This window comes from Octopus bimaculoides, chromosome 25 (genome assembly GCF_046866305.1).
Source record: "Octopus bimaculoides isolate indiv1 chromosome 25, ASM4686630v1, whole genome shotgun sequence".
NCBI lineage: Eukaryota > Metazoa > Mollusca > Cephalopoda > Octopoda > Octopodidae > Octopus > Octopus bimaculoides.
In genome coordinates this window covers 6,166,653-6,174,152 of record NC_142952.1, presented here as the reverse complement: position 1 = coordinate 6,174,152, position 7,500 = coordinate 6,166,653, and positions in this window count along the sequence as shown.

Sequence of the window (7,500 nt, the reverse complement as noted above, 5' to 3'; positions counted from 1 at the left end):
ACACGGTCACATCATTTCGGCGTACTGCGCTTCTTCAGTGGCAATTGTTCGATAGCTGCATACCTGCTAAATATCGCTGCCAACGATATATAGCGTACCAGTGCCTTTTCAGTCACTAATATCACAAATACTCAGCACGTTTATTATAGTATATTTCTGAGCAACGGAAGCAATATTAATACATCTGCATTGTATGTATATATTTGTATATATATATATATATATATATATATATATATATATATATATATATATATATATATATATATAGTGATGCTATCTGTGGGATTCTCAGCTTTTTTAGCTGCTATTTCTGAACTTCGGTATATGGTGAAGCAAATATTTGCTGATCCCTTAATTATATTTATAAATATATATGAGCTTTTAAATAAGTTCTCCACCAATAATGGTGCTTTAATACCCATGGGCTTGGTAAAAAATTGTTAATTGTTAATTGATGATTTATTAATTAATAAATTGATAATCCTTTACCCTTTTAATTTGTAATATATATATATATATATATATATATATATATATATATATATACGCACATACATATGCATATACATACGCATCCATATTTTCTAGACATGTTTAAAACTAAATTCGTGTTGCATAATCTTGGGACTGTCGAGACAAAGTATTAAATATATACAACATATATATATATATATATACACACATATGAATATATGTGTGCGTGTGTAAATGCATATATACATACATATATATATACACACGTATGTGTGTATATATATATATATACATATATATAAATATACATACATATATATACATTTACATACACATATATATGCATATATACATATCTACATATATATATATATACATGTATATATACATATATACATATATACATATATACATATATATATAGTACATATATATACATATATATAGTACATATATTCATATATATAATGTACGCCTGTTTGCTTATATATATAAATATATACATGCGTATATATACATATATATATGCATACATATATGTGTGTGTGTGTGTGTGTGTGTGTGTGTGTGTGTGTGTGTGTGTGTGTGTGTGTGTGTGTGTGTGTGTGTGTATACATACGTATATATAGGTGTATAAAGGATGACTTATGACTTGAAGCTAGCGCTAACTAGATTTAGTCAGTCGGTCATAGTAGTTTAGTCCTAGAACGCTTTTGGCAGCTCTGTTCATTTACCAAAATCTGAGAATCTCAGAGTCTCAGAAACTTTACAGTATTTCACAGAACATTTTGTATTTGAAAAGGTTAAATCTAACAACGACATTTTCCCCAGCTTACATTGTTGCGTGACTATTTCGAAAAAGTTACGATTTGGAATTTTATTAAAATCAAAGTAAATAAGTAAATCGTTCTGACATTTGCCATAAAAATGTTCTTTTTTTCTGGGGTTTTTTTTTTTTTTGTATTTGTATTTATGAAATTACGTTTGATGCCTTGAAGAATTCTAAAGAATGTGTGTGTTTTGCATATGAGCGTGTCTACTTGTGATAATGGGTGTGGATATTTGTATGTATGCGTAAATGTACGGTGAGTCGTATGTAGCATGGAAGTGTGAACCAGTGTGTGTGTGTGTGTGTGTGTGTGTGTGTTTAAGATAACAATGGAAACACCAGAAGCGAATTGGTTCGTTTGTCAAAGAACTCTCAAATTGGTGCAAGACCATAATTTTGCAGATGCTCGGTAGCACAGTCATGGAACCAACTACTTAACGTATTTCTTCTGCTTGTTCCCCGCCTCTTTTTCCTTTTCTTTTTCTTTTTCTTCTAATTCTACTACTACTACTACTACTACTACTACTACTACTACTACTACTACTACTTCTACTACTAATGCTTCTTCTCTACTATCACCACCATTATAACAACAATTACCACCACCACCACCACTACTACTCCTACTTCTCTTACTACTACTACTACTAATAATAATAATGATAAGAAGAAGAAGAAGAAGAAGAAGAAGAAGAAGAAGAAGAAGAAGAAGAAGAAGAAGAAGAAGAAGAAGAAGAAGAAGAACAAGAAGAACAAGAAGAACAAGAAGAAGAAGAAGAAGATTTCTATTGCTTTTTCTTCATCCTCTTCAACTCCTTATGATGATAAGGACCATCACAATGACCACAAGGTACGCTGCATATATACATTTATACATATATACATGGCCTTTGTGTGCCTTTCGTGGAATACGAAATTGCATGCCAAGCATTCGTAGCAGATATACTGTCAAAGGATCACTTCATACTTCCATTGCACCAGTCTTTGAGACCGTCCAGAAAATTCACCAAAAAGGAAAATTCCACGTTAGAGAAATTCCTCATATGGAGAATCATAAAACATATTATCTCAACACATTCTTCTTTAATAAAGATAAAAAAGGATGATTAAAAAGTTTTATAGAAGCCTGAAATAGATAAGCTTTTATTCAACGTCAAACAGTAGGAAACACGTGATGAAGTCATTCAAAACGAAATTTCTTACGGCAATTTTTCCTCCGGCAAATATGTTGACAGCTACGTTTTTCTTTCACCGTCTTCGAGGCCGTTAAATTGTCAATTCTTCTCCCGTTTTCTTCTATTCATATCAAAAAAAAATTGAAGGCAATGTCTAGATGCTGATGTCAAAAAGAAGGTTTGATTAGATATACTAAAAATAAGAACCGATCCTTCGACGATAGCTCGTACAATTTCCGTACACCAAATTTCAATCGTAGGTCTTCACATAAGTCAATTCTCCAAAATACAGTGTAGTGACCACAAACCCACCACCGCAAGTTTCCGAAGAAGACCTCTTAACCACACAGAGATGTTGGCGTCTATTTTCGTAAATTCTTTAGTTCAAATAGCTTCCGATGATGTTTTGTAACCAATCGTTCGATAATTGACCCGCATTAGTATATGTTAAGATGTTGAGATATTACGATATTACGATATTACGATATTACGATGTTCTGTAGTTAAAACCTTTCAATGATTAACCCGTATCATTTTGTTTTCTATTTGCTGCTATGTCACGAGACGATGATCTATCATTTTGGATATAACCTGCCTTCAGAAGATGATTAATTTGAAAACACAAAGGAACAGTTTTCCGAGTTGTTGCTTAAAAGTATATGACAGATAAGTCCTTAGGTTTCAAAATGTTTTAGACAAGCACTCAAATAAGTTCGCCCTCTGATGATACGTCCTGCCCAAGTCTATTCAATGATTTGATATTAAAGACGATATTTCTAATATGTATATACAAACGTTGAGAGATGTAAATAGATACGGTGATTTTTGAGAGAAATTTCTGAATTGAATATTTGAACTCTTGTTTTGATGTACATGAAAATTATCTGATAGTAGAAGAGAGAGAGAGAGAGAGAGGGGGGGGGAGAGAGGAAGGAAGAAAGAGACCGAGAGGAATGTGAGGGAGAGAGGAATGTGAGGGAGAGAGGAAGAGGAGAGCGAGAGAGCGAGTGATGTAATTAAATTTAGATGCTAGACCGCAAGTCTTGTATTTGATTGTTGACCGTAAAGTGATGTCACTGGAAACGCAAGCACAGTGCGTGGAATAAACATAGACAGAAACACCGATATATAGAGAGGGAGGGAGGGAGGAGAGAGTAATATAGATTGTGTATGTGTGTGTGTAGAGTGAAGTGTAGTTCTTAACAGAAAGACTAAATCCGGAACCAACTAGTTCCGGGTTGAGTCCCACTTCGTGGCACCTTGGGTAAGTACCTGCTACTATAACCTCGGGCCGACCAAAGCCCTTACTACTAAAGCGGGTCTGTTTTTCTTCAAAGCTTGGTTCAAATTCTCTTCTCTAATTGCTGACAGTTGACTTGAGCATTGATTGTTGCATTTGGTGGTAACAATTCAAAGTGAATTACTCCTTTGCAATCCCACCAGATAGAGAGAAGAACATTTTTTCCTGATATATATATATATATATATATATCATCCTGGTCACGAACACTTGTTTTATTCCTTTCTTAGAAATCTTTTAGAAAACTGCAAACAAATCAAAATAATCTGAAAGTGAAGCGATCCTGGATGAAATGCAATACATTATAGTATTCTTAATATATTGTACATAATGAATACTCTATGGAAACACAGGATCTAAGCATTATATTTATTATACAACTTTCGAAGACTTCACGTGTTAACGAAAACTCTGAACAGCTAAAATTTAAAAAATAATGATAATTTCTAATTACGTAGTAACATTTTCGTTCTTAGTGTAACAACTGGAACAAAGTATGTATGCAATTTTTGTTAATTAGCGAAAGTTATCAAAAAAAGCAAGTTTTCCGATGAGCGTCATTTTATTTTATTTACTTCTACGATTTCGATGTCTGTCCAAATAATCACAGCATGTCGTTAACATTAGGCAAATATAACAATAAACTTAATTTGATATTATTCGTTGTATGCAAATAGGCTTTACGCTGTTTTTCAGGCATTCATTTCAGACATAGCAAGAGATTATAAACCTTTGCTGTTTATCAAATTGTTTATATCTATCTATCTATCTATCTATCTATCTATCTATCTATCTATCTATCTATCTATCTATCTATCTATCTACCTATCTATCTATCTATCTATCTACCTACCTATCTATCTATCTATCTATCTATATACAAATAAGTGTCTGTGTGTCTGTGTGTGTGTTCAGGCTGTCTCTTATATCTTAGCTTGAACAAATATCTCCGACGAAAATACTTCCGTAGGAATAAATCAAAACAGTGTACGTTTAAAATACCTTCTTTCTTGAAACGTTCCATGTTTTCTTTGGGGTAGCGATCGATGATATGCAGAAGCGCAGGGATCCGTATGGGTCTCAATCTACCCCCTTCACTTGCTTCATTCACTACCTTAATTTATTCTTCTCTCTCCTCTCATATAGCCAGCATTACTTCGCTCTCTCCCTCTGAATCAAGCACACATGTAGCGACACACCACAAAGAAATAACTATCTGACTCCGTCTAAGATATCGAGAAACTAGAAGAGACACGAAATAGAAATGTTCTTCTAAGCGTGGTTGTGGCAGATATGATTCACCCAACAACCTGATTGCAGCGGTTCTGAGATCGGCGCCACGAATAATACATCGGGAAAAGAGTGAATTTATCCGTTCCTGACAACGATTTGCGCTCAACTGGTACTTAATTTATTGACCCCGAAAGGATGAAAGGCAAAGTCGATCTCGGCGGAATTTGAACTCAGAATGTTACGACAGACGAAATACCACTAAGCATTTCGCCCGGCGTCCTAACGATTCCGCCAGCTCTCCGCCCTAGTTGAGAACCTGTGCCATTGGATCTCAACTAGCATCTATATGGCTCCTGAGGGTCCACAGAAGATTTTGGGGGGTCCACAAAGAAAATTGTAAATCGGGGACCCAAATAGTATTTTAAGGGTCCCTGAAAAATTGTTGCTCTAGATATATGTATTGGTATGCATTGCAAGCCTACGTTGAATTTAGCGACTGCCTAGCTGGGCGAAAATGATGTCGACATTTTGCAATAGCCATCTCAATAGTCGGACTTGAATCCGATTGAAGTCTATGGTGCCACTTCAAAGGTAAGATTTAGTAAAGATACCTCAAAAGTCTGAAAGTTTTAGAGACGATTACATACCAGGAATAGGCAAAAATTGACAATAAAATTCGTATGTTAAGCTAGTTTCTAGCTATACAAAAAGATGAAATATGATTATGATAATGAAGACTTCGTAATTAGTTATCAAACAAAATGTTATGAATAATTTTGCACACGTGTCGTCCTATATAATTTTTTGAATTTAGTTAATTTTGATTGTTATCTGTTGTAAAAATAATTTAATGATTAAACGAAATTGTGTATACTAATAAAATATAAATCATATACAAAAGATATTACAAACTGATTACTGATAAGAATATTCTTGAAAATCAATTTCATTCAAAACGTTATGAATACTTATAAACACCACTATATATACATGCATGTATATATATATATATATATATATATATATATATATATATATATATATATATACATATTTATATGATTATAACTATAACATCCACACACATACTTGTATGTTCATATATATATATATATATATATATATATACGTACAAGTATATACATATATTAATATATACATATATTAATATATACATATACACATATATACTTTATACAAACATACATACATACATACATACATACATATATGCATACATTTGATTTCGAATATGTATATATGTACACAAATGCTATAAAAATAGGTTATTCACGGATGATTCTATTTCTTTGTCTCTCTCTCTTCTCTCTCTCCCTCTCTCTCTCTCTCTCTCTCTCTCTCTCTCTCTCTCTCTCTCTCTCTCTCTCTCTCTCTCTCTCTCTCTCTCTCTCCAGCGATGTGTTAGAAAATAACAAAAACATTTCTCAGTTGGCAAAAAAATCAACAGTAACATATTAACAATAATAATAATAATAATAATAATAATAATAATAATAATAATAATAATAATAATAATAATAATAATAATAACAATCATTAGGAAAGAATAAATACATATATATATATATATATATACATACACACACACACACACACACACACACACATACACACACACACACACACACACACACACACACACACACACACACATATATATATATATATATATATATATATATATATATATATATATATATATATATATATATATACAAAATAACAAAAATAAATGATTCGAATGACAAATGATCGGAAATTTCCTACATGGTATTAGAAAAGATTCATTAATCAGTCATAGAGAAGACTCATTTAATTAAATTTACCGTTATGTATTGAGGTTCATTTCAACTCCACCGAAAGCAAGCAAAGGGAAGGAAGCGTGGAAGAATGACAACAAGGTAGAAGAAAAGAAAAGAAAGAAAGACAAAAAAAAACAGCGAAAAAAATAATGAGTTAAAAAATGGTAATTCCAGTCAAAGAATATCATGGAGTTAGAACGTACTTTGTGTGTGGAATGGTATTTAGAAAGAGTAATTAGTCATCGTCAATAAGTACGGCATTTAATTAACATTTTGTTTTTGTTTTTTTTGTGTTATTTTTTTATAGACGTTTTTATAGTTTTATAGTTTTGCGATTTGTGATTGATTTTCCTATTTTTATATTTGTTTTGTATGATTGTGTTTGCTTTTGTGTGTATGCGCGCGTATGTGTCTTTTTGTTGTCTGTGTTTTGTTTGTATTTGTATGTATGTGTGTATATAGGTGTGTGTGTGTCTGTTTGTGAATATGCTTGTGTCTGTATTTGTATGTATGTATGTATGTATGTTTGTGTGTGTGCGTATGCGTGTGTGCATCCGTGTATGTGTTTATGTTTGTATTTGTATGTATATGTATATGTATGTGCATGTGTGTGTGTGCGTGTGTGTGTGCGTATGTGTTTGTATCGGTATGTATATGTATGTG